The sequence below is a fragment of the Macaca fascicularis genome, chromosome X, assembly GCF_037993035.2.
Source record: "Macaca fascicularis isolate 582-1 chromosome X, T2T-MFA8v1.1".
Classification (NCBI taxonomy): Eukaryota; Metazoa; Chordata; class Mammalia; order Primates; family Cercopithecidae; genus Macaca; species Macaca fascicularis.
In genome coordinates, this window is record NC_088395.1 from 37,832,733 (window position 1) to 37,860,058 (window position 27,326).

Below are 27,326 nucleotides of genomic sequence, written 5' to 3' on the forward strand. Positions count from 1 at the left end.
TGGGATTTTGTTTTTTGTGTGTGTGGAGGGGGCTTCAGAGCCCCTACTCTGTGTAATCTTCCCCAGTAGATCATCAGTTAGGGGAGGCAAAGACAGTAACTCTTCTCTTTTTGACCTATCAGGGTTTGCAAGTTCCTTTGGAAGAAGAGAATTACAGACATATTGAGACTGGAAGGAGCACTTAGCACAGGACCACAGGATGATTGATTCCTTAGCACAGCTTAGCATCCTGGTGCCAAAGTGGGTGCTTCACAAAGATTTATTGTATGAATAGAGTGGACCATCACAAACCACATGCTGACTGAATGACTCCACCATTGTCTAACCACTGATTTGGAGGGGATCCCTTGGGACTATCCCATGGATCCAAGTTCACCTTACCTTGGGAGCAGATGGAACCAGACCCCAGGTGCTCTGCCATGCATCTCCCTCGGGGGATCTGGGCATCCCACAGATCTTACCTCATAGGAGCTACTGTAGAAGCAATTGCAGGAAGAGGCATTGATGCAGCATTGTTGTCGTTAAGCAAAAAGCCAGGACAGCAGACACTACCCTGCCAGCAGACAGTCCTGCAGCTGGGCCTGAGGCTCTCACAGGATGCAAGGCAAACACAGGATTCATATGGGGGACAACTAACCAATCGGAAAACACAACCTCCATCAAGCTTTCGCTCTGCAGCTTTTCTCTGAGATCTTTCCTGCCTCTCCTCTACACAACCAAACTGAAGTTCTTATCTAAGAATTAGGCCCATATTATTCAATCATAAGAAGGAATGAAGTTCTGATGCATGCTACAACACAGATGACCTTGAAAACATACTTAGTGAAAGAAGCCACACACAAAGGCCCATATATTTTGTAATTTCATTTGTATAAAATGTCTAGAACAGGCAACAAACAAAAGAGTTGAGTATTGTATAAGGGAAGTTTGAGATTCTTATTGCCATTCAGGTGAGGATGTGCAGCAGGTTGCTCAACAGGTTGCTTGATAAGTGTCGGGAGTTCAGAAGAAATAACCAGTTCAGAGACATAAATTTGGGAGTCATTAGCAAATAATTGGAATTTTAAAGCATGAGACTAGATTAGACTCCATGGGCCTGATAAATAATTGATAGGTAATAAACAAATATACAAAATCTCTTCTGCTATAACACATTATCTATAACAAATAGTATGTATGTAATTGGAAATAGGGGAAGAATGTCAATAAAATGTGGACGTTGTGTGGAAGTAGAATTATAACCTTCAGCATGAAAGGAAAAATCCCTCAATTTGGCTGCTGCACAGTCAAAAGCCCTTTTAGCCTTTTTTTTTTTTTTTTTAATTAAAAGTGAGGTTCTACACCCAGGGCTTCCTCCCCAAGGAAGCAGACCCTCAGCTTTGCATGATTCTTGCCTCAGGCGGAGTGTACTTCTTCCTGTGCCCACCTTAACAGCAGTCTTTCTGTCTTAGACTTCCACTTCCATCTGCATTGTCTCAGCTCTCTCAAGTAGAATTTCCTCTCTATTGGTTTCTTGTATGTTTAATATCTACTGAGGTGGCCTCTAGCCATAACAAGCTGTGTGTCTGAGCTGTGCACAAGTCATCACCTGGTATATTATTTTAAAAAAAAATTGTTAATGCTCTGCTTATAAAGGTGCATAAGTTTTGAATGATCTGCCCTAACTCTTATGCCTTGTTAGTTTTAGTGTGTGATTTTGAAAAATGAGAGATTTTTCAGAGTCAGGTATATCATTTTATGTCAGAAATGCTTGTATACATATAATTGACATGCTACTTTTGTTCTCATCTTTCCTGGCAGGAACTGAAAGGTATTTATATTTATGTTTCTCTCTCCAAAAAAGAAAAAAAAAAAAAGAACAAAAACCCAGGAGTGGGCACATGACCCAGGCCAACCAATCAGAATATACTACCTACCTGGCCATGGTAATTGTTTCAGGGATGGACACATGATCCAAGTAGAACCAAGAATTGTCCCTGGAACTATCAGGGAAGAGAACTCTTTTAACTCTGGAACAATGTTACACATCATCTGCCTTAATAATGATGCCATTACAAGGGAAAGGAGACCCAAATTAAAATCCAAAGTAAATTACTCATCTTGTATATATTTCTCCCTTCTTGTCATCCTGGAAGACTCCTAGTTGTTTTTCAAGACTCAGTTCAATTGCCATCTTCTGGTAAAATGTTTCCTGACCACCTCCTGCCTCCTCCATGAAGTACTGTGTGCTTCCTTCTTATTCCCACAGCACCTTGTACACATTTCTCTTACAGCATTGTTGTGTAACTTTGTTCTATTATCTGCTCTTCTCCTTCCCCCACCCCTTGGTCTGTGGCATTCTTGATGGTAGTCACATTGCCTTATTCATTTCTATAAACCTAGGACCTAACACAATGTCTGGTATGCATTAGGTGCACAGTAAATGTGAGTTGAGTGAATTTTTTTTTTTTTTTTTTTTTTTTTTTTTTGAGACGGAGTCTCACGCTGTTGCCCAGGCTGGAGTGCAGTGGCGCGATCTCGGCTCACTGCAAGCTCCGCCTCCCGGGTTCCCGCCATTCTCCTGCCTCAGCCTCCTGAGTAGCTGGGACTACAGGCGCCCACCACCGCGCCCGGCTAATTTTTTGTATTTTTAGTAGAGACGGGGTTTCACTGTGGTCTCGATCTCCTGACCTTGTGATCCGCCCGCCTCGGCCTCCCAAAGTGCTGGGATTACAGGCTTGAGCCACCGCGCCCGGCCGAGTTGAGTGAATTAATGAAGACATGGTTCTGGTAATACATGGTTGATTGCTTTGCGCGAGAAGACACATTGTTTTGGATGCACACACACACTTACTCTCTGGGGAATGTAAGATTTTTGATAGGTAAGAATTTTGATCCAACCTTAAAACAAACAAAGAAAAAAGGTGTGTGTGTCTGTGTGTGTGTGTTGGGGGGGGGGGGGGGGACAGTTCCTGCAAGGTAGGGCTTGAGGAAAGGCACTTCATTAAAATTAAACTTGAAAACATTATTCTTAGTGAAAGAAGCCACACACAAAGGCCCATATATTTTATAATTCCATTTGTATAAACCGTCTAGAACAGGCAACAAATAAAAGAGTTGAGTATTGTATAAGGGAGGTTTGAAAATAGGGCATCGGAAGAGAAAGCAGAGTAGCGGGACTTTAGAAAAAGGGAACAAATAAAATTGGAAATGAAACGCTGCCTTATAAAATTAGAAAACAGGGGTAGAAAAACTGAAGGTTGGTATTATTCAGGGAAGTAGGTATAGACAAGGAAGAAAAGTAAAGGGAAAGAAATGGGGAAAGATGAAAAGAGGTGGTAGGCCGGGCGCGGTGGCTCAAGCCTGTAATCCCAGCACTTTGGGAGGCCGAGGCGGGCGGATCACAAGGTCAGGAGATCGAGACCACAGTGAAACCCCGTCTCTACTAAAAATACAAAAAATTAGCCGGGCGCGGTGGCGGGCGCCTGTAGTCCCAGCCACTCAGGAGGCTGAGGCAGGAGAATGGCGGGAACCCGGGAGGCGGAGCTTGCAGTGAGCCGAGATCGCGCCACTGCACTCCAGCCTGGGCAACAGCGTGAGACTCCGTCTCAAAAAAAAAAAAAAAAAAAAAAAAAAAAAAAAAAAAGGAAAAGAGGTGGGAGCCAGAGACAGGGGGAGGAAGGTCCTGGATACTAGACTTCTGAGCTTTCAATAAAGCTTCATTTTCCACTATGTGTTAGGCCATGTGCTGGATTACTAATACATTGAAATGAGTAACTTATAGTCCCTATGTGTCCAATTGTGGGGGAGATCTCAGTTTATAATGGTAGAAGAAAGCAATGGGATGATAAGAAAGGGCGTGTGTTAGGGGATATTGCCCACTTTTTGAAATTGGACCCCCATCCTTTATCAGAGTTACAAGAAGTCTGACAGCTGAAATGCTGTCCTCAAGTTGAGAAAATGACCCACCCCTTCCCTATTCTTGTTTCTTTCTCTCTGAACTCTATAATCCCTCACCCTTGCCAGGGATAAAGGAACTCTTTTTATACATTTTCTTCTTCCCCCCAGTTTTGATGTGGTGAAGGCAGGACTGAGGGTTCATCACCCCTACCACTCCTCCTAGCAGAACAAGATGACCTTTACCAGAACACACAAGGTCGTGAGACAGAATTCCCATGCCACGTTTGCTGAAGCTATTAACCGTTCTATAACCTGGCACCCCAGGACACCTTGACTGTCCCAACGAAGCACTGCCACCAAACCCAGTTTGGGTGGAGTCTTGGCTTTTCTTATTCCATGTCAGATTAGAGAGGTGACCCTTGGCACCAAGGTCCCATCATTCCCCACAGTACTTTTCCAAGACCCAGAGGGGATATGAGAGAGGAGAGACTTGCAGACTCCTCCACAAGGAACGGGGCTCCTAGGAGATGACATGGGAGTAACTTGTGCCTTGGCTGTGGTGAGCAGTAAGGGTACTCCTGGTATAGGTACAAACTGTGGGAAGTTTGGGCATCGCCATATCCACCTTGCAGGCGGATGTGTCAGATGGGCCACGGGTGTGTGTGTGGCGGGGGGTGCGGGGGGGGTGACAGTTCCTGCAAGGTAGGGTCGGAGGAAAGGAAAGACCTATGGAAAAGGATACACCTGGGATCTTGAGGAGCCAGCTGCACCTGTTTCTGGGCTGAGAGGCTTCCGGAGCCACCACAAGGTGGAGACCAAGGATGGCGGGGGTGGGGTCTTTTCAGACCGGTTGTAAGTCCTGGGGCTGGTTGTACCTCCTGAAGCCCGTTTGGCACAGCCTGCAGGAGGGACTTTGCAAAGCCGCGTCCAGGTAGTATATGAAAGGTGTGTTGAGCTCAAATGGTCAGCCCGGGGTCAGGGGGTTCTGGGGTGGCGGGGAGCCGAGAAGAGTGAGATCCACGAAGGAGGCTCTCACCCCTTGGCAGCGGGCGGCTGCCTTGAGGGGCGGGCTGTGCCTAGCGCGACTCTGGCGCCGCCGCCTGGGGGCAGCCGGCTGTGAGCCCCGTGGACAGGGGCGCCTGGAGACCGCCTCTCATGAGGCACTAGGTCCTGGTACTTGCTGGGGGTGGGGAGGGAGAGGGGCGCACAGCGCCCAGAGGCGGAAGCCAAGCGCGTGAGTCACTCTGTTCCCCTGGGTTAGGAGCGGGACTTTGCCTCCCGCCTGGGGTCTGCATTTCAGCTCCAGCTTCAGCGACTCATCCCAGCAGGCTGACCCCCTCCAGAGGCTGGACCAGCTGCCTCTCAGTCTAGGTGAGGTCCAGGCAAGTTTCTCGTCTTCTGATGCTTACTGTTTGGGGGACTCGCGGGGAGGGGGTCTTCCAGTCTGTGTCTGTCTGCCTTTGCTTCCTCCCTCTGGCTTTCTCCATTGGAGACAGAAAGTTAGATTTAAAAAACGCAACAGAGAATATAAAATCTGTGCTCAGACCGCAGATAAACAAAACTCTGGGGCCATATTCTTAATTTCCCAAGTACCTTCACATGTCCGAATGCGGCGTTTATGGAGCTAGGAATGTTATGTTTGTTTCGTGTATTTCCCTCCTCCCCCACTTTCCTCCGGTGTAATTCTTAGAGGTGGGGACAGGAGAGTCAGAGGGCTTAGCTGGGATCCTTTGCCAGAGTGGCTTCTTCATTCTCTGCGAGGTGGCAGATGTTTTACTGCAGCCTGAGTTGGGATCTTGGAACAACCCTCTTCAGCCCAGGACATGCCAGCGCTTAAGGTAACTGCAGTTGTTGCATATCTATCTCGCTATCATTGACTGAATCAAAATGTTCCGGAGGCACAATTAATGTGAATGCCACAATGTTGAAACATTCATTGAAGGACACTATTGAATGTTTTATTTTTTAACGTATTGTATTCCAGGAAAATTTTAGAAGACTATTGCTGGTTTTATTTTCTCTATTTTCAGATATGCTCCAAAGCCTATTATTCCCTTGCAAGACAACCAGTGAGGACCTGTTCTGTTTCTTATAAGGATTTAACAGTGCAAAACTACGTGTTAGTTTCTCCTCTAAGGTTAGGGAGTTCCTTCTATTAACCACTTTTAGAAAAACATTTTGGTGGTGTGGTGGCGGGGGGGAGATATTTCCCCTTTCTCTATCACTAAATGCAAAATGTTTCTGTGACTATTAAGTAAATACTAATTATTGTCATTTTTGCTTAAAAGGAGCAGAGGAGAGCATCTCTTGGAATGCATGAATTTGTGGTTCATGTTGATGACTGATTGCTTTACCATCAAATTGTTTGGTTTGATGCAATGTTAACAGGTGGTCTTAATTCACAACACAGAAGTATTCTATTCTAGAAAACAACCCTGTTGATATGCACACCACCGCCCCCCCACCCCCAACACGCACACACAAAACCATGTTTTTGTCTTGCTTTGTGGGAGAGAAAAATGGATGGGGGAATCTTTTCTGGCAGTTGATTAATCCCTGATCTTTCTTGAATTGCCATTCGTTTTATAACCTATAATTATAGAAAAGACCCCTCCTTGAAATAAAATTAATAAAACCTTACATGTTTAGTCAGATCACTGGAATAATTTTTTAGAGTTGAATGGAAGCTTCCATGATCCTCTTCCAATGTCCTCCCCAGGGAGCCGTTAAGCTTCCCACTTCTCTGATAACATAACTTCTCTCCTCTACATACCTCTGTCTTAGCTCTTACCACCTTATGATTCTTGGTTTACATATCCATCTTGCTTAGAGTAATAACATTTATGTGAAAACAAGGGTAATGCCTTATTAATCTTTGTATCCCTGGAGTCTAGTAAAGTAAGGTCTGTTTAAAAAAAATGAATGAATAAAATAATTTGGCAGTCCAGATTAGGTTTACCATTCCTTGAAATCCACCTGGGCATTCTTTCTCTTCACTCCTAAAAGATAAGTCATTTAATTCAATGATACTCAAAGTGTGGATCCTCGGAATACACTGTGTCCTAAATAAATGAGAGTTTTCTATATTTGAAAAAATCTGTATATTGTTGTGAACTTTAACTTTATTTTTATTTATTTTTATTTTTTGCTGAAAGTAACAGAAAAGCCAACTAAACATGGCTTGTAATACTACAGAAGTTTAGCTGGGCATAGTAGCATGTGCCCGTGGTCCCAGCTACACAGGAGGCGGAGGTGGGAGGATCCCTTGAGCCCAGGATTTTAAAGCTGCAATGAACTATGATTGCACCACTGCATTCTAGGCTGGGTGACAGAGTAAGACCCTGTCTCTCAAAAAGAAAAAAAAAAAAATAGAGAAGTCTGACAGCAGGTGATAACTGGAGTTGATTCAGTGACCCAACAATATCGGGGTTCTGAGTCAGTGTCTTACCCTCACGGCTTCAAGATGGCTCTAACAGCTCAAGACACTGAGTCCTGATCCCATGTTCAATGACAGGAAACAGGGTGGAAAAGGTCAGAGTATTTTTCCTCATGCAACTTTCTTATCAAAGAAAAAATATCTTTCCCCAAATTTATCTAACAGAATCCTACTTTGATCTCATTGGCAATATCTGGGGCACATAGCTGCCCTTAGTGGCAAAGGAGACTGGGAAAGTATCAGTTTTTTTCAGCTTCTATAGTGGAAAGGCAGCCAGGGAGAGGCAGGTAGGTGATGTATCTGTGGAACTAACCAGAAAGTCTACTAGACTGTCAAGAAGATAAGTCTATTTGCACCTGTGATCAATGTTCGGGCCAAGTAAAATACTAAACGTTAATCAACATAGCAAAAGCACACATTTAGAGCAGAGTTCCCCTCTCCACAAGGGTGTATGGTATTTTAAGGGTGCCAAATCACTTTTATGGACTGTGCTAACTTTTAGAGACTGCACCTTGCACACGCGTGTGTGTGTGTGTGTGTGTGTATGTGTGTGTATAATCTCATAGGGTTTCTATTAAGTCTGAATCAAACCCTCGAGTTCCTGGAAAAGAGTAAATATTCAGTAAATAGTTGTCCTTTGAGTGGAGTGTTGAGTTTGGGAGCTTCAAAAGTTCACAGGGACATGGGAAAGGATTTAGTGAAAGAAAAAAAAAAACTGATTAGTGGTTTGCTGCCAATGCCTTGGAAGGCTGGTTTACAGCATCTGAGTGTCCTTAATTTGGATCCTAGGAGCCTTGAGGGAACCTTAACAGGAGGGAAAAGAAGAACCTAGGGAGAGGTAGTGGCACTGACAACTTGGTTCAACAGATTATCTTTGGGGACCTTCCCTATACCTGTACTGGGGAAGATGTACTACCACACACACACACACACACACACACACACACACACACACACACAAAGTTCAAAATGGTCCCTAGCACACACACACAGACACTAAAACTTAAAAAGTTGAAGCATGAAAAGAGTGTATATTATTGCCAGCTTTGATTTAACTTTCTCTTTTCCAGTAGAATATTCTCTTAAATACTTACAGAAGGTAGTTTCGGTACATAATGGTAGGAGATCAGGTAAGCAAGTATCAAGAGATTGAAATTTAAGAGTTACAATTGTCTTAGATTTCTCATCAGTGAAAAGAATGGAGTAGACCAAGCTTGTCCAACCTGCGGCTTGTGGGCCACATGCAGCCCAGGACGGCTTTGAATGTGGCTCAACACAAATTTGTAAACTTTCTTAAAACATTATGAGATTTTTTTTTCGATTTTTTATTTTTTAGCTCATCAGCTGTCATTGTGTTAGTGTATTTTATGTGTGGCCCAAGACAATTCTTCTTCCAATGTGGCCCAGGTAATCCAAAAGATTGGACACCCTGGAGTAGATTAGCAGTGGTATTCAAACTTTGTTGCACATTAAAAATTACCTGGGGAGTTTTTTTGTTTGTTTTTTGCTTTTATTTTTTTTTGAGATGGAGTCTCACTGTTGTTGCCCAGGCTAGAGCGCAAGTGGTGCGATGTCAGCTCACTGCAACCTCTGCCTCCCGGGTTCAAGCAATTCTCCTGCCCCAACCTCCCGAGTAGCTGGGATTACAGGCACCTGCCATTGCACCCAGCTAATTTTTGTATTTTTAGTACAGAAGGGGTTTCGCCATGCTAGCCAGGCTGGTCTCCAGTTCCTGACCTCAGGTGATCCACCTGCCTCAGCCTCCAAAAGTGCTGGGATTACAAGCCTGAGTCACTATGCCTGGCTGGAGAGGTTTTTAAAATCAAGATTTATGAGCTGATCCTCAGACCACTTAAATTGGAACCTTTGGGAATGGAAACCAGGTATCAATATTTAAAAAACTCCCTAGATGACTCCTGAGTTTGGAAACTGTATTAGTTTGCTAGTACTGCCATTCAAAGGACCACAGACTGGGTGATTTAAGCAACAGAAATGTATCTTCTCACACTTCTGGAGTCAGGAAGTCCGAGATCAAGGGTTGGTTGATCCTGAGCCCTCTCTCCTTCACTTGCACCTGACCATCTTCCCCCTATATCTTTACTACGGTCTTTTCTCTGTGCATGTCTGTGTCCTAAGCTCATCTTATAAGGATGCTGGTCGTATATTGTGTCAGGGCCTAGTCTAAAGACCTAATTTTAACTTGATTACCTCGTCAAAGGCCTATCTCCAAATAGTTATATTTAGAGCCCCTGAAGGCTAGGACTTCAACGTGTGAATTTGGGGAAGACACAGTTCAGCCCATGAAAGAAACCATTGGACAAGTATGATATTTCTCAAACTTTAACATGCGCACAAGTCACCTGGAGACCTTATTAAAATTTAGATTCTAATCCAGTAAGTCTAGGTGGGGTCTGAAATTCTGCAGTTCTAACAAGACCCTAGTGATTTCAATGTTACCAGTTGACAGATCGTACTTGAAGTAGCACGGTTCTGTCTAGATGAGTGGTTCTCAAACTTTAATGGACATCGGAATCACCTGGAGAAATAGTTAAAAGCAGATTGTTGTGATCCAGCCCCAGAATTTCTGATTCCACAGGTGTCGGGGTAGAGCCCAATAATTTGCCTTTCTAACAAGTTCCTAGATGATGTTGATGCTGCTGGTATAGGGATGATACTTTGCAAACCGTGTATCTCTGACATTTTGAGACTTTATGGTATTGGATGTGTCAGGGTCATTACATACATCATTGTACGTGAAGTTTGTAATTCTAATTGCTGATAGCATTACTTTTTTTTTTTTTTTTTTTTTAACAGAGTCTCTCTCTGTTGCCCAGGATGGAGCGCAGTGGCACCATCTCAGCTCACTGCAATCTCTGCCTCCTGGGTTCAAGTGATTCTCCTGCCTCATCCTTCTGAGTAGCTGGGATTACAGGTGTCTACCACCACACCCAGCTAATTTTTAAAAATATTTTTAGTAGACACAGGGTTTCACTATGTTGGCCAGGCTGGTCTTGAACTCCTGTCCTCAAGTGATCTGCCCACCTCGGCCTCCCAGAGTGCTGGGATTACAGGTGTAAGCCACTGTGCCCGGCCAGCATTACATTTTTCTTTTTGCCAAGCATAATTGCTTTTTCTGTTAATAGGAGGAAGGATGAGAAAGTGGGAGAAAATGCTGTATTGGGATTTCTTTTAATCTCATACAAATAGAAGTGAATAAATACAGAGGCTACACATCAGCCCATTAGTCTCTATTCATGTTTGTTCTCCAATCATAGAGCTATTTTGCAGCTTGCTCTTCTAGAAGCTCAAAGTTGATTTTATGAGATTGGTTGCATACTTCTCATAATGCGATTTTTAAAGGATTAACCATTCTAGAGATTTCAAGGGGCATTGCAAATTTCCCCCAAAAACATTAATTTTAAATTATTTTTAATTTAATCACACAATTGTTTCTACACGAGACCAACAGTGAGCTACATCAAACAGTATCCCCTCCCCAAAATTATTGGATATGAAGAAAATATTTTACCTGATTTCATAGAATTAGATCAGTAAAATTCACATTTTGCTACTGTTATTAGAAAATTTGATATATATATGTGCTATATATAGGTGCTATATATACACACACATACATATACGCACGTGTGTATTGTATACACATAGGTTATGATTTTCTATTTGCTTAATTTAAAGCATTTTATATTATTTTAAATTGTTCTTAAATCTTTATTTATATCTCCATATGAAACAGTGAAAATATTTATATTTCAAACTTAAAAATGTATTCAACTTGCAATCCAATAAATTTTTTTTATTTTTTTATTTTTTATTTTTTATTATTTTTTTTTTGAGACAGAGTCTCGCTCTGTTGCCCAGGCTGGAGTGCAGTGGCCGGATCTCAGTTCACTGCAACCTCTGCCTCCTGGGTTCACGCCATTCTCCTGCCTCAGCCTCCCGAGTAGCTGGGACTACAGGCGCCCGCCACCTCGCCCGGCTAGTTTTTTGTTTTTTTTTAGTAGAGACGGGGTTTCACCGTGTTAGCCAGGATGGTCTCGATCTCCTGACCTTGTGATCCGCCTGTCTCGGCCTCCCAAAGTGCTGGGATTACAAGCTTGACCACCGCGCCCGGCCTCCAATAAATATTTTAAACAAAGATGTAATCAGGTTTCTAGCTGCCCCATTTACTCTGGGCCTCTTATCTAAAGAATGGGTCTTGCTAAAGTATTTCTCTTACTTACAACTTATCCAAAATTATGCCAAATGTATAGGGCTTCTATTCAGAATAGATTTACTATGCCATAATTGTTTTAGTTTACCCTCATAGCTTTTCCACATGTTCCACATTCTTGGTGAATTTTTCCAGTAATGCACCTCCTAGCACTGTCAATGGGAAGAGGTTACCTGTCATGTTTCTAGCCTGAGCTTCCGACCACCAGATAACAGAAGCCCAATTGTGGAGATGGATACAACAGGCCCAATGCCACTAAAGATCTGAATTGTATAATGAATTCCGTTTCTCCTGACTTCATGCTCAGCAATCAACCTTAGTATGCCATATGTTCATTGCCTTCAGGGTGAGAATAACCTGGTCAGAGTGTCTGGTCTCCCTCACAGTTATATTTCCCATTGTAAATTACTAAGCCGCCACTCTAGCTTTAAACACTTATGAGTGTTGTGGGTGTGAGTCAGCACCCAACACCCTCAAACCTAATAAATGCAGGGACACTGATAAAGATCAGTTATCTGGGGGTTGGCTCAAAGCTAGGCCCTGATGCTGATGACTCATAGAAGTGAATTAATACCAGCTAGCATTTATTAAGTATTTTCTGCATACCAGGCACTGTGCAATTTTATTTACATTATCTAATTTTTCCTCATAGCAACTTTGTGAGGTAGTCATGTTAATTTCCATTTTACAAATAAGAAGACTGATACATGTATATTAAAAACCTGCTCTAAATCAAATGACTACTGTGGCAGGGACTTTTAGTTGCCATGCAATATCTATTCCCACCTTCTCCCTTAGTAACAGAATACCAGTTTTGTTACTGGTAGTGATGTATCTAGCAAATAGTTTCTATTTCCTGGCATCCCTTGTATCAAGGTGTGAGCCTATGACTGAGTTCCACCAGTGAGAGGTAATTGTATTGGGTGGTACTTCTAGGAAGCCTGCTTAAAGGGAGTTGATTTGGCTGGGAGGAGGGCCCTTTTGTCCCTCCCCCTGCTTCCTCCTGCTGCCAGTCTCCAATGCAGGCATGATGCCTGGAGCCATCTTGGACCATGGAGTGACTGACTGGATGTAAGCTAGCATTAAAGATGTTGGAACAGAAAGGTAGAAGAAATCTGGGCCTGTGGTGGCACCATGGAGCTACTGTGCCAGCTCTACCCCAGAGATCTTTGTCTGCTACTGAAACCAATTGGCATTCTGTCAGCAGAGATGAAAATTAGAGATGGCTATTGGTAGGCAGTGGACAATGTTTTCATGCTATGTGCCAAGTACCTAATTTTGATCTGTGATGGATACATGTGTTTGAGTTTCATCTCTGCCACTTACTAGCTATGTCTATTGGACATCTCTTGTGCCTCACTGCACAGCCTTATAGCCTACCATTTAGTTAAGCCATTAGTCCATTAACCAGCTTTATGTGGGTAAAACCAGAGAGTGCCTTGCCTTAGCCTCAAAGCGAATATCTCACTTCTCATCCCAGGACTTCTTCAATGTTTCAACAGGAAGGCCTGTTGGAACACCCTTGTACCCACACATGTGTGTTATGGAATGTGAGGGAGTTAAAGGCCCAAGAACCAACCCTTAACTAATGTGAGATGGGAGCCTAAGATAAATAGTCCCTCCTCCATCCTTGGCCAGATAATTCTCAATTGCATTTTAATAGTGTTTGTTTCCAAGAGATTCTCAGAGGGTCTGACTAAGCAGGATTAAGTCCTAGTTGTCTACAGTTGTGACCAACTCAAAAATATACTCCCGTATTGGTTTTCTCTCTTCTTTTCCTTTCCCGAATTTCCTACTTCTATTCCCTAGAATCACTTCCCCAAACAAATTATCTACATTGAAACCCTTGTTTCAGCCTCTGTATAACCTTCTGTGTAACCTTGAAGTAAGCTATGCTGACAAAACTTTTTAGCACTTGCTGACATTTTTATGTCCCTTCTATGATGAGGCAAAATACTCTCTTTGGTGTACAAAGATGAGAATACATCACGAGATCTGATAATTCCAACTATTGTATGAATGTGGATCAATAGGAACTCATACTTTGTTGATAGGAGTACAAATTGGTACCATTCTGGAAAAGAAAATTTAGTACTATCTTGTGAAGTTGAACATTTTGTATACCCTATGACCTAGTAACTTTATTTCTAGGTATGTCACCTAGACAAATTCTCCTGCATGTGAAGCAGGAACCCTCCTTAGGAATGGCCATAGCAACATGATTCATAATACAAAAATTCTGAAATAATCTAATTGTCCATTGATGGAAAAATGATAAATAAATTTGATATTAATTATTTCAACAGAGTAAAAATGAATTAACCATTTCTCTATGCAAGAACACTGATGCATATTATTAACAAAATCACCAAAAACTTCATGCAGTTGGGTATCACTTTTATAAAGCTAAAAAAAAAAGCAATACTACACAACACATTCTTAGGAATCACACACACATGATAGACCCTAAAGCAAGGTGAACCCAAAATTCAGAACAGTACTGGGGAGACAGGGATGGGATAAGGTAGGAACAGGTAGTAGAGGTACTGACATTGATGATGTTCTGGGTCTTGAATGGGGTGATGGGTTCATAAAAGCTCATTTAGTATTACTCTTTATAACTTACTTAAACGTGATACAGATTCTTTTATATACATCAAATTTTATGGAATAATTTAAAGAAATGAAACCATCACCAACAAAGATGCTGTACTAACGAAGGACAGCCTCAGTGAAAAGCCTCCTCTAGCCCTCACTCTAAACTAATGGCTCTCAGAGTCAATATTTCTCATCGTGTAATGTATTTTTTTCTTTTGTGTTATTAAGTATATTGTAATCAACTAGAATGGCAGGGTACAAGATTCCTTTTTTCTCATGGCCCTTAAGGGTCACATCCTCTACTATATTTAGAAAAAAACAGTTTGCTGGGTCCTCTCTGCACCTGTGTCCATTTGCCTGTGATTCTTCTATGTCCTGAAGCTACCCATTGCTCTTTGCTGTGCACAATCCACCTCTTATTTTACTGCTGTCTCAGTACAGCACACAGGGGCTACATTCCTCCTTGTTTCGTGTGTGTGTGTGTGCACGTGCGTGTGCACGTGCACAGGCGTGTGTTGAGAGGTGGTAAAATGGTAGTGAGTAGGGAGGCAGTTGACGTGACCTTTTTCTTTATACTTCCAAACCTACTCCTTGCTTTCCTTAACAATGCTGCCAAACAAAGCAGTAAAACTGTACCAGATTTTTAAACTCTGGGCCAGGATTTATAATATTTAAATCATTTGTGCCCTGGAAACTTTGATGGGGTCGGTGACCTCCTTATCAAAATAGTGGCTTAAATACATGCACTCAAACTCATTGGATTACAAAGGAAGCAAATTTTATTGAAATACAGTTATCAGAAATTAAAAGCAATTGTGTAGTATAGTAATCTACGTACTTTTTAATTAAGTTATTAAGCAACAAGATCTAATGGTGGATCTAATGACCTAAATTTTAAAGTAGTAATGATTATGAAACATATTATATGATATCTACAATAACTGTACTATGATATGAAAAATATCTGTTTCTTTGGTGACAGTCACAGGTACTGCTAATACCATTGTGGTTTGTTGCTTACATTCATACTTGCAGGAAATATTAAATGTCAGATAAAGATTAGTGAATATAAGGATGTCATTTTTTTTTCTTCCAAGTTCATGGACTCTTTAAATTCTACTGATATATTCTTGGGGGTTTGTGGATCCCAGATTGAGAAACTTGCTCTAAGCAAAGCAAAGGAAACTACAACAGACGTGGGAAATAATTTTAAACTGGATACTAAATATTATCTAACCCATAGCCCACAAAGAAAGCAGTTAGCTCTAACCTTTCATGGAGGGTAGGAGAGTCATCTCAGTTTCCATTCTTACCTCACAGATCTTTTTAAGAGGACTTTACTTTTCAATTTTCTGCAGACAAGTCTCCATACTTCCGTTAGGAACTCCTGCCTCATTCTCAAAGGATCTGATCTTGCTCTTGGATTCATCAGTCTTCCTTCTCCACTATATTTTCCCACTAAGAGTTGCCCACTTTAGAATAACTCCCTAATGGCTCCCACACAACAGCATAAGGTGGGCTTTGGCATGCTGAGCTTTGTTTCCTTTAAGACCTTTACACTGGGGTGAGTTGTAATGATCGGAGCCCATGCACCCCTCCTAACCTTCCACTAAAAACACTTATTTTCAGGGATAGCACAATCTTAACACATAAGGAAAAAGAAGCATTTTCCTGACTTTCCCATATATTAAAAGACTGCTGAAGCATACAGGAAAGCTAGTACTGTACACTTATTATGCAGATCAGGTATAGTTATTTATTCATACCATAGCTGCTTTCAAATGGGCTCACTACTGAGCTATGTAGATCTTGTGATGGCTGTTTTCTGAGCTACACAAACACCTGGCTCCAAGTTTGAAGTTTCTGTTTGTATGAGTCCGATTAGGTGTTTAGATAGTGCTACTTGTATCTTCTACAATACCTACTGATTGAATGACTGATTGATTGATTATTTTAATTATTTTTTTCAGGATTAGTAATGGATTTTTAATAAACTTTATTTTTAGTACAGTTTTGGTTTGCAGAAAAATTTTGAAGATAGTAGAGAGTTACATATACCTATATCCAGTTTACCCTATTAAAATCTTACATCAGTATGGCACATTTGCTACAGCTGATGCAGCAATATTGATACATCATCGTTAACTAAGGCTCATGTTTTATTCAGATTTTCAGAATTTTTACCTAATGTCCTTATTCTGGTCCAGGATCCCATGCGGTCTTCGTGTCTCCTTAGGCTCCTTTTGGCTGTAACATTTTTTCAGATTTTCTTTGTTTATGATGATCTTGACAGTTTTAAAGAGTACAGGTTGGACATTTCATAGAAAGTTCATAATTGGGATTTGTCTGATAGTTTTCACTGATTAGACTAGGGTTCTGTGTTTTTGGGAGGAGTGCCATTCTCATAACATCATATAAAGGGTATATACTATCAACATAACTTATTGTTGATGTTGACCTTGATCACCTGGCTGAAGTAGTGATTGTCACATTTCTTCACCATAAAGTCACATTTTTTTCTCCCTTTCCATACTGCATGCCCATATTTAAGGAATGAGGAATTATGTTCCACCTCCTTGAAGGTATTTACAAAAATTATTTGGAACTTTTCTGCCCTTAAGATTTGTCTCTTCCTTCCTTCATTTATGTATTTATTTATTCAATAATTTATTTGTATTTGTGTGGATTCATGGTAATGACTTTTTAACTAAACAATTCCAATCTTATTCATGACCAGTGGCATGAATTTCTGGCTAGCCCTATATTTCCTAAGCACAGAAAAGAGTAAAACCAATAGCTACACATAGAATTTGTTTCACTATTGGTCTATTCATCTATCTCTTTCCATTTCCTTATCTAATTTTTGGTCTAATTTTTCACCAAAAGAATAATTCAGTAACATGTTAAAAAATTCAATCATAAAAGATCACACAGTGAAAATTACTTTCCACATTTTCATGTTTTTGTATCCCTCTTCAGCGGCAACTCCTGTTAACTGTTATTGATGTTTTTTCAGACGTTTTCAATGCATTTATTAGCAAATAGCTATCATTCTGCTTCTTTATACTCTAAGGAAAAAGGCCAGGAAAGGGACAGCAGGGCAACAAAAGGAAATAAGAAAGGGGAGAGCAGGAGCAAACCAAAGATCATGAGGTCAATCATAGAATTCTTAATTCAGTTACTATATTTGCTTGGCAAACAATTCAGTTTTCCAAGATTTTTTTCTGGTGTAGTTTTCCCACAATTGTGAGTTTCAATCCCTGATTATCAAGCAGTGTGGGTATATTACTTAAGTTTTTTAGTTGAAAACAACTAAATCCCCTCTGCCCAGTTTAAGCAGAAGAGTTTATTTGAAGGTATTGGGTGGTATGATTTTTTTGGCCCCAATTGTCTCCATCCCTAATCTTGCCTTTTGGACATGTGACTTTGTAGTTTCTTTCACTAAGGACAATATCTATATGTCCCTTGATTCTAAGGTTGACTATGTGACTTGGTTTGGTGACGGAGATGTTAGTGAATATGAAGCACATAGAGGCTTGAAAAAGCATGTGCACACTTCTACTTCTGTTTTTGTTCCTCTGTCATCTTCAAGAAGATGACAAGAGCCAAAACTAGCCTGCTGAAGGATGAGAGACATGTGGTACAGAGCCAAGTCATGAAAGTTACCCCAGCTGAAGCTGTCCTGGATTGTCTGATAGTCACTTGATCCCCAGGCATTTAGCAAGCTGAATTGCAGCTGACTATAGATATATTAGCAAACTCAGCCAAAATCAGCCAAGGCCAGGTCATCTGAATTCTGTAGATTTATGGGATAACTAAATGCTTATTTTTGTATGTCACTGAAATTATAGGGTTGTTGTGCATCATTTTATGGCAATGAATAACTGAGGATCGTACTTCAAGGAATTTCTGGGAGGGGCAGAGAAGGTGGTTTGGATGCTATATGACCAGAAGTACCAGCAATCACACTGCAGAATGTTTCTAGCAAACAGTTCGCCCCTGCTGCCTTATGGTGCTCAGCATCTGTCATTCTAGAGAACAGCTATTAGAACCTTCACCAGTGCTCTCCAAATGAACTGAATGCCTTGAACTCACTGCTTGCAAGAATCACTGACATCCAGCACAAAGTTCATGTTCTCATTCCAGTCATCCTGTGGATGCATCTGACTACTAGATTATAAACCACAATTAGAACTCTAGCTGCAAGGGAGTCTGGAAAGTGTGTGTGTGTGTGTGTGTGTGTGTGTGTGTGTGTGTGTGTGTGTGTGTTTAGTTTTCTAGCATCTGTAGTACAAGAAGGCCTGCTAGAAGGGGTTTGGAGAAAGTGTGAGTCATTCTCCAGTATCTGCCATGGAGGCATAGACAAAAGAACTCAACTTCCTGATCCCCTGAGTTTCTTCCATCTCTGCATAGAGAGAGTCAAGGTGTTGGTTGACAGGACTTAGAATCCTGAGGGAGGACCCCTGGACCCCCTGACTACTCTACACCAAACTTGACATGGCAATTTTAGCTCTAAAAAAGCAGTTTCATTCTGATATTAATGACTGGGAGTACTCCTTGATTTTTCCTCCCTTGGCATTTGGCAGAGTGAGTAGCCAGGTGAAGCAACACTTTATTTTAATTACATTGGACACTGTAAACAAGGAGTCTGGCCTCATTTCACTTTCTCTATAGTTGAGTAAAAAGCTATAGTAAAAACACTTAGAGAAGTATATTGTATATTCTTATATGGTGAGAATATAAAGGAAGAAATAAATCTCTGTTTGCCCCATATTCATATGCCAATTCCCTTAGATCTAAGTATCCTAAATACCTAAAATGTGACCATATTAGGCTGATACATTTAAACTCACCCTTGCTCTTTAACCCTACTCCCACCACAAGCTAGAATGGTTATCTGCAGTGTCTGGTCTAGGACACATGTCATTAACTGATTGATAGAAGACATTTCCACAAAATGAAAAGGCTTTGGATATAGATGTATTTATTTGTAAAGTGCCACTTGTAAGATTGGCCACATGAAACCTTTACTTGTTCTCCTTTATTTTTCTTCTGAAGATCTTGTTCTAGCTAAATATTTGCTGAAACATTTTTGTAACCTTTTTGTGTTTTAACTTAATAGACAAAGCCATGCTGTTGCTGACACTAAAAGCACTGAAAAGAATTACATTTGGGCAGTATTTTAAGGTGTGCTTTTTAACTAAACTTGGTGAGAAATTAAGTATACCTAGTATCTGTATAGATAATATCTGAATCCTTGACTGGTTACCAGTAAAAGTAGGAGAAAATCTATTGGAATATATATATGCTTCTGAAGAGCATATGATCTGTGAACATTCCCAACAGTGGAACATGATGAGAGCATTTACTGGGAGGATCAAAAGGTATTCTGATGTTGCCAAGATGCTATTTGGGCCATGTGGCTTTGCGCATTCGATCAGTAGGTTTAATATCCTTTGGAATTGATGAAAAAATCTGAATAGGAAATAATAATCCATTCAGCTCACTGGGAATTTGTGATAACCACTCATTATTATTGTTATTTTCTGAAGTAGTTTTCCTTGTATTTTACCAAAAATATTTGGGACAAGGTCTGAAACTTCTGCTCACCAAGGTGCCAAACTGGAATCAAGACTTCAGGCCATGCATGGAAAAGCTACCTCCACAGATGGAGTCAAATCTGTGGAGGTAGTTTTTCCTCCTACACCTCTCACTGCAGCTCCCACTACTCCTCTACCTGTGGAATCTTCTCCTCTAGCCAATTGGTAGAACTGTTGGACTCTAGTAATATCATATACATTTCTATATTTTTCCTGTACCCTTTGCCATGCCTAGAGGACCTCCCTGGCTCTCTTGGCATCTATGATCTGCCTGGATGATATCAAGATAAAACTTAGCTGCAAATCCAGAATTCTCCTGGTTTGCTCAGCCTTTGCCCACCATTCTCTTCTTTGAACTTCTAACGCATCTATATCTAGCATCTAGGCTAGCCCTTCTGTACCCCCAAGATGTCTACTCAAAACTAAAATGATAGTTTCTGGAGGATAGACCGGTTTGCAATTCTGTGTATCCCCATTCCCTACATCAGTGCCATATGGATACAATAAATCCTCAGTTGATGGAATATGATGCCTAGAACATCTAGCACAAAAACCACAATGTTTAAGGAGCAAAATTCCTTGCATTTACCTGGAGCTTCCTTCACAGGCCCACCTGACTACTGACTTCATTCTTATTCTTAAAAGGGTCACATGATCCCTTTCTTACAAAGATGACACGATTATTTTACTGCTTCCCTCCAGTAATAGAGAGGAAAGGGCTCTGTATTGGTCTTTCATCTCAATTTTCTCCTTGTGCTTTCTGTGCGTGAGGTGCTAAAGCAGTATGGCCCTTGACCTATGCGCTTGACTGATTCTATTGTTTAATCCCCACAACAACCCTAAGAGTAAGCGCCGTTATTATTCCAATTTGGAGATATGGAAACTGTCATGGAGAAGTTAAATAACCTATTATCTCAAGCTATTAAGTGGAGGAGCCAAGATTCAAACCAAGACATTACGGCTCCCAGGTCTGTGCTGTTAACTCCTACACGAAACTGCACTTCCTGATGCCCAGGTATTCCATTAGATGATCCTTGAAACCTCAGAGTTTCCTGGGTCAGAAAATTTAAGTAAACGGAAGAAATTATAGCTCCGGGAACCTATTCTGTTATTCTCATTGTGCTACCAAGAATGCCACAACATCCTCTTGGTGGAAGAAACAAAAGAGTAGGAATTTAGTATATGATATTCCCTCAAGGCTGCAAAATACAGTACTTCAGAATTATTCATGTCATTAAGATCAAATCTGGTCTATAAGTAAATGCAGAGTCAGGATATGAACTCACACTAAGTAAAGCACAGTGGTTGGAATTCTGCTATTGTCACTTACCAGTTATAATATGGGTATGTTACTTTACCTCTTTTTTTTTATTATTATTATACTCTAAGTTCCAGGGTACATGTGCACAACGTGCAGGTTTGTTACATATGTATACATGTGCCATGTTGGTGTGCTGCACCCATTAACTCGTCATTTACATTAGGTATATCTCCTAATGCTATCCCTCCCCTCCACGCCACAATAGGACCCGGTGTGTGATGTTCCCCTTCCTGTGTCCAGGTGATCTCATTGTTCATTTCCCACCTATGAGCGAGAACATGCGATATCTGGTTTTCTGTTCTTGCGATAGTTTGCTGAGAACAGAAGAAAACCTAGGTAATACCATTCAGGACATAGGCATGGGCAAGGAATTCATGTCTCAAACACCAAAAGCAACGGCAACAAAAGCCAAAATTGACAAATGGGATCTAATTAAACTAAAGAGCTCCTGCACAGCAAAAGAAACTACCATCAGAGTGAACAGGTAACCTACAGAATGGGAGAAAATTTTTACAATCTGCTCATCCGACAAAGGGCTAATATCCAGAACCTATAAAGAACCCAGGGGGGGCAGAGCAAGATGGCCGAATAGGAACAGCTCCAGTCTCCAACTCCCAGCGCGAGCGACACAGATGACCGGTGATTTCTGCATTTTCAACTGAGGTACTGGGTTCATCTCACTGGGGAGTGCCGGACGATCGGTGCTGGTCAGCTGCTGCAGCCCGACCAGCGAGAGCTGAAGCAGGGCGAGGCATTGCCTCACCTGGGAAGCGCAAGGGGGAAGGGAATCCCTTTTCCTAGCCAGGGGAACTGAGACACACAACACCTGGGAAATCGGGTAACTCCCACCCCAATACTGCGCTTTAAGCAAACAGGCACACCAGGAGATCATATCCCACACCTGGCCGGGAGGGTCCCACACCCACGGAGCCTCCCTCATTGCTAGCACAGCAGTCTGTGATCTACCGGCAAGGCAGCAGCGAGGCTGGGGGAGGGGCGCCCGCCATTGCTGAGGCTTAAGTAGGTAAACAAAGCTGCTGGGAAGCACGAACTGGGTGGAGCTCACAGCAGCTCAAGGAAACCTGCCTGTCTCTGTAGACTCCACCTCTGGGGACAGGGCAATAACAAATGCAGCCAAAACCTCTGCAGACGCAAACGACTCTGTCTGACAGCTTTGAAGAGAGCAGTGGATCTCCCAACATGGAGGTTGAGATCTGAGAAGGGACAGACTCCCTGCTCAAGTGGGTCCCTGACCCCTGAGTAGCCTAACTGGGAGACATCCCCCACTAGGGGCAGTCTGACACCCCACACCTCACAGGGTGGAGTACACCCCTGAGAGGAAGCTTCCAAAGCAAGAATCAGACAGGTACACTCGCTGTTCAGAAATATTCTATCTTCTGCAGCCTCTGCTGCTGATACCCAGGCAAACAGGGTCTGGAGTGGACCTCAAGCAATCTCCAACAGACCTACAGCTGAGGGTCCTGACTGTTAGAAGGAAAACTATCAAACAGGAAGGACACCTACATCAAAACCCCATCAGTACATCACCATCATCAAGACCAGAGGCAGATAAAACCACAAAGATGGGGAAAAAGCAGGGCAGAAAAGCTGGAAATTCAAAAAATAAGAGCGCATCTCCCCCGGCAAAGGAGCGCAGCTCATCGCCAGCAACGGATCAAAGCTGGACGGAGAATGACTTTGACGAGATGAGAGAAGAAGGCTTCAGTCCATCAAATTTCTCAGAGCTAAAGGAGGAATTACGTACCCAGCGCAAAGAAACTAAAAATCTTGAAAAAAAAGTGGAAGAATTGATGGCTAGAGTAATTAATGCAGAGAAGGTCATAAACGAAATGAAAGAGATGAAAACCATGACACGAGAAATACGTGACAAATGCACAAGCTTCAGTAACCGACTCGATCAACTGGAAGAAAGAGTATCTGCGATTGAGGATCAAATGAATGAAATGAAGCGAGAAGAGAAACCAAAAGAAAAAAGAAGAAAAAGAAATGAACAAAGCCTGCAAGAAGTATGGGATTATGTAAAAAGACCAAATCTACGTCTGATTGGGGTGCCTGAAAGTGAGGGGGAAAATGGAACCAAGTTGGAAAACACTCTTCAGGATATCATCCAGGAGAACTTCCCCAACCTAGTAGGGCAGGCCAACATTCAAATCCAGGAAATACAGAGAACGCCACAAAGATACTCCTCGAGAAGAGCAACTCCAAGACACATAATTGCCAGATTCACCAAAGTTGAAATGAAGGAAAAAATCTTAAGGGCAGCCAGAGAGAAAGGTCGGGTTACCCACAAAGGAAAGCCCATCAGACTAACAGCAGATCTCTTGGCAGAAACTCTCCAAGCCAGAAGAGAGTGGGGGCCAATATTCAACATTCTTAAAGAAAAGAATTTTAAACCCAGAATTTCATATCCAGCCAAACTAAGTTTCATAAGTGAAGGAGAAATAAAATCCTTTACAGATAAGCAAATGCTTAGAGATTTTGTCACCACTAGGCCTGCCTTACAAGATACCCTGAAGGAAGCACTAAACATGGAAAGGAACAACCGGTACCAGCCATTGCAAAAACATGCCAAAATGTAAAGACCATCGAGGCTAGGAAGAAACTGCATCAACTAACGAGCAAAATAACCAGTTAATATCATAATGGCAGGATCAAGTTCACACATAACAATCTTAACTTTAAATGTAAATGGACTAAATGCTCCAATTAAAAGACACAGACTGGCAAACTGGATAAAGAGTCAAGACTCTTCAGTCTGCTGTATTCAGGAGACCCATCTCACACGCAGAGACATACATAGGCTCAAAATAAAGGGATGGAGGAAGATTTACCAAGCAAATGGAGAACAAAAAAAAGCGGGGGTTGCAATACTAGTCTTTGATAAAACAGACTTTAAACCATCAAAGATCAAAAGAGACAAAGAAGGCCATTACATAATGGTAAAGGGATAAATTCAACAGGAAGAGCTAACTATCCTAAATATATATGCACCCAATACAGGAGCACCCAGATTCATAAAGCAAGTCCTTAAAGACTTACAAAGAGACTTAGACTCCCATACAATAATAATGGGAGACTTCAACACTCCACTGTCAACATTAGACAGATCAACGAGACAGAAAGTTAACAAGGATATCCAGGAATTGAACTCATCTCTGCAGCAAGCAGACCTAATAAACATCTATAGAACTCTCCACCCCAAATCAACAGAATATACATTCTTCTCAGCACCACATCGTACTTACTCCAAAATCGACCACGTAATTGGAAGTAAAGCACTCCTCAGCAAATGTACAAGAACAGAAATTGTAACAAACTGTCTCTCAGACCACAGTGCAATCAAACTAGAACTCAGGACTAAGAAACTCAATCAAAACCGCTCAACTACATGGAAACTGAACAACCTGCTCCTGAATGACTACTGGGTACATAACGAAATGAAGGCAGAAATGAAGATGTTCTTTGAAACCAATGAGAACAAAGATACAACATACCAGAATCTCTGGGACACATTTAAAGCAGTGTGTAGAGGGAAATTTATAGCACTAAATGCCCACAAGAGAAAGCAGGAAAGATCTAAAATTGACACTCTAACATCGCAATTAAAAGAACTAGAGAAGCAAGAGCAAACACATTCGAAAGCTAGCAGAAGGCAAGAAATAACTAAGATCAGAGCAGAACTGAAGGAGATAGAGACACAAAAAACTCTCCAAAAAATCAATGAATCCAGGAGTTGGTTTTTTGAAAAGATCAACAAAATTGACAGACCACTAGCCAGACTAATAAAGAAGAAAAGAGAGAAGAATCAAATCGACGCAATTAAAAATGATAAAGGGGATATCACCACCGACCCCACAGAAATACAAACTACCATCAGAGAATACTATAAACACCTCAACGCAAATAAACTGGAAAATCTAGAAGAAATGGATAATTTCCTGGACACTTACACTCTTCCAAGACTAAACCAGGAAGAAGTTGAATCCCTGAATAGACCAATAGCAGGCTCTGAAATTGAGGCAATAATTAATAGCCTAGCAACCAAAAAAAGTCCAGGACCAGATGGATTCACAGCTGAATTCTACCAGAGGTACAAGGAGGAGTTGGTACCATTCCTTCTGAAACTATTCCAATCAATAGAAAAAGAGGGAATCCTCCCTAATTCATTTTATGAGGCCAACATCATCCTGATACCAAAGCCTGGCAGAGACACAACAAAAAAAGAGAATTTTAGACCAATATCCCTGATGAACATCGATGCAAAAATCCTCAATAAAATACTGGCAAACCGGATTCAGCAACACATCAAAAAGCTTATCCACCATGATCAAGTGGGCTTCATCCCTGGGATGCAAGGCTGGTTCAACATTCGCAAATCAATAAACATAATCCAGCATATAAACAGAACCAAAGACAAGAACCACATGATTATCTCAATAGATGCAGAAAAGGCTTTTGACAAAATTCAACAGCCCTTCATGCTAAAAACGCTCAATAAATTCGGTATTGATGGAACGTACCTCAAAATAATAAGAGCTATTTATGACAAACCCACAGCCAATATCATACTGAATGGGCAAAAACTGGAAAAATTCCCTTTGAAAACTGGCACAAGACAGGGATGCCCTCTCTCACCACTCCTATTCAACATAGTGCTGGAAGTTCTGGCTAGGGCAATAAGGCAAGAGAAAGAAATCAAGGGTATTCAGTTAGGAAAAGAAGAAGTCGAACTGTCCGTGTTTGCAGATGACATGATTGTATATTTAGAAAACCCCATTGTCTCAGCCCAAAATCTCCTTAAGCTGATAAGCAACTTCAGCAAAGTCTCAGGATACAAAATTAATGTGCAAAAATCACAAGCATTCTTATACACCAGTAACAGACAAACAGAGAGCCAAATCAGGAATGAACTTCCATTCGCAATTGCTTCAAAGAGAATAAAATACCTAGGAATCCAACTTACAAGGGATGTAAAGGACCTCTTCAAGGAGAACTACAAACCACTGCTCAGTGAAATAAAAGAGGACACAAACAAATGGAAGAACATACCATGCTCATGGATAGGAAGAATCAATATCGTGAAAATGGCCATACTGCCCAAGGTAATTTATAGATTCAATGCCATCCCCATCAAGCTACCAATGAGTTTCTGCACAGAATTGGAAAAAACTGCTTTAAAGTTCATATGGAACCAAAAGAGAGCCCGCATCTCCAAGACAATCCTAAGTCAAAAGAACAAAGCTGGAGGCATCACGCTACCTGACTTCAAACTATACTACAAGGCTACAGTAACCAAAACAGCATGGTACTGGTACCAAAACAGAGATATAGACCAATGGAACAGAACAGAGTCCTCAGAAATAATACCACACATCTACAGCCATCTGATCTTTGACAAACCTGAGAGAAACAAGAAATGGGGAAAGGATTCCCTATTTAATAAATGGTGCTGGGAAAATTGGCTAGCCATAAGTAGAAAGCTGAAACTGGATCCTTTCCTTACTCCTTATACGAAAATTAATTCAAGATGGATTAGAGACTTAAATGTTAGACCTAATACCATAAAAATCCTAGAGGAAAACCTAGGTAGTACCATTCAGGACATAGGCATGGGCAAAGACTTCATGTCTAAAACACCAAAAGCAACGGCAGCAAAAGCCAAAATTGACAAATGGGATCTCATTAAACTAAAGAGCTTCTGCACAGCAAAAGAAACTACCATCAGAGTGAACAGGCAACCTACAGAATGGGAGAAAATGTTTGCAATCTACTCATCTGACAAAGGGCTAATATCCAGAACCTACAAAGAACTCAAACCAATTTACAAGAAAAAAACAAACAACCCCATCAAAAAGTGGGCAAAGGATATGAACAGACATTTCTCAAAAGAAGACATTCATACAGCCAACAGACACATGAAAAAATGCTCATCATCACTGGCCATCAGAGAAATGCAAATCAAAACCACAATGAGATACCATCTCACACCAGTTAGAATGGCGATCATTAAAAAGTCAGGAAACAACAGGTGCTGGAGAGGATGTGGAGAAATAGGAACACTTTTACACTGTTGGTGGGATTGTAAACTAGTTCAACCATTATGGAAAACAGTATGGCGATTCCTCAAGGATCTAGAACTAGATGTACCATATGACCCAGCCATCCCATTACTGGGTATATACCCAAAGGATTATAAATCATGCTGCTATAAAGACACATGCACACGTATGTTTATTGCAG

The 27,326-nt window shown here is 41.3% G+C and overlaps 1 protein-coding gene across 15 annotated transcripts in view; it reads left to right on the forward strand.

Annotated features, from left to right (window-relative positions):
- Positions 1 to 4,991: 4,991 nt before the first annotated feature.
- Positions 4,992 to 27,326, forward strand: part of SYTL5 (synaptotagmin like 5) — a 241,372-nt gene continuing 219,037 nt past the window's right edge. For 11 of the 15 annotated variants that reach the window (XM_074029457.1, XM_005593281.4, XM_045384488.2 and 8 more), the window contains exon 1: positions 4,992 to 5,250. The gene's annotated coding sequence lies outside the window, so the exon portion shown is untranslated. Of the gene's footprint in view, positions 5,251 to 5,558; positions 5,718 to 27,326 lie in introns of those variants that run through there. The other 4 variants (XM_045384486.2, XM_074029453.1, XM_074029452.1 and 1 more) reach the window with 1 other exon arrangement.